Here is a 2,063-nt window from a genome sequence, read left to right on the forward strand (position 1 = left end):
ATTTTATTATTATGATACTTCATTACAAATTATACCTACAACAAAATATTTATTTATTTTACTTATTATATATTAACTTAAAATATCTACTTAATTGTATACCTAATGTTTATAAATATATATTTTATAGATGACAACATTTTAAATAAACGTGTCATCTAGATTTTGAAGGCAAATATGATTGTAATTCTTTTCATTTTAAGTACAAATAAATACGTTTAATACTTTAATTTATATCTAATTTTTTATTATATTCAGGTTTCCTTGACCAGAAGAATTTAAATATTATACCATTGTCATTTTTAAAATCACATATTGAAAAACCGCATAGAAGTATGTTATTCTTGAAAACTGTTTTATGTATAATATTAATTATGTCTGTATTAACTCAGTTGCAATTTTCTTCTATGTTTATATTAAATATTTTACAGGTATTATACTATAAAGTATTTAGTGCTATATACTATTAGTATAAGGGCTGTTCTTACAATGTCTGTTTAAGTGTCGGTTAATACTGGCAGAATTCTATTTGTAACACAAAATAAATTATTATTACAATCATTATTACTAGGTTTTATTATATGCTATTAATTTAATATTAATATTTAATAATAATTTCAATATTGATAGTTCAGCCTAAATTGTATAAAGTTTATTTTAATATTTAGAATATATTATCTCAAGAAGTAAGACGAGTGAAGTTAGGTATATTCATACATCGTCATCCCCTTTCAAAGTAACAAACGATGATGTTTCTCACTCGCGGCTAATGGAAGAATTTCAGACTATTAAGTGATTCTTGATAACCATTTTATGGATCTGTGTATTTTTAATTGAAATCTCACCTAAATATTCAAGATAATATTGGTTAATATGTTTTAATGAGTACTACACCGTATTATAATGTTAATTATTTGTATATAAAGAGGGACATCAAACATAAAAAAGAACCGAAAGTTAAATGAAACCACTACATCTATGAATAAGGAATCGAGTCAAAATGTAGATAATGCAACTAGACATTGTAGTACATTAGGTACATATTATATATTATATTACGAGCATTGTGCTTTTTTAAATTTAGGTATTATAGCACATAGTAATACATGTATTACTGTTTAAAAATAACCAATAGTAAATAACAATTACCTATTATATTATCATATAATATACATTTTCATAATAATCTTAATATTTTGTCTCAAATTATTTATGTTATTTGAATATTTTTAGAATACAATGTCCCAAGAAGTACAGTTGAAGGTGATTATATTTAAACTCAAACATCACCTTTCAAAGTTACCTCAAAAGTAACCCAACCTACTGGTAAATGCAATTAAATATATACAAATAAACAACATATAATATAATATTATTGATTTTAGTGTATATATTATAAACTAAAATATTAATAATTACCTATAAATAATTTTCTCAATATTAACATATTTTTAATTGATTTTAGATCATTATCTATTGTATGTGTGATCTTTGATTATCATTATTATTATATTTTTTTTACGCACATGATGAAAAAAATCTTAAGGCCCGTACTTAAAATAAAAGATTATGTTGAAGCTAATGGTGAAAGGTTGGATAAAATTGAAAGTTTTTTTTATATAATTCGACATCTCGCAGTCAAAATATGAACACAAATTCATATGGAGTAGAAACTTAAAACATGTATGATAATTAGTATTTTGCTATTCAGAATGAAGAATTATTCAATGAATTAGAAAGTAAATTAGGCGAAAGTGATTTTAGATCAACTGTAGTAAGTTTTTCTCCAATATAGAGAATATTATAATATATAATGTACATAGTTAAATTTAACTATCAAATTTTAAATTGATTATCATGGTTGACTTTACTCTAAAATTACTTAAGCACATAGAAAAAATGATTTTGCGTAAATGCATTTTGTCTAAGTTGCGTGTGAGCCAGAGAGAGAAAACAAATAGTGCGCCGACAGCCTCATAACTACATATGTTTCAAATGAAAATTGGAAAAAAAGTACGAACTCCACGAATCACGATAGTTACTACTTACTATCACTAGTCCCC

Source organism: Acyrthosiphon pisum, chromosome A2, assembly GCF_005508785.2.
Source record: "Acyrthosiphon pisum isolate AL4f chromosome A2, pea_aphid_22Mar2018_4r6ur, whole genome shotgun sequence".
NCBI lineage: Eukaryota > Metazoa > Arthropoda > Insecta > Hemiptera > Aphididae > Acyrthosiphon > Acyrthosiphon pisum.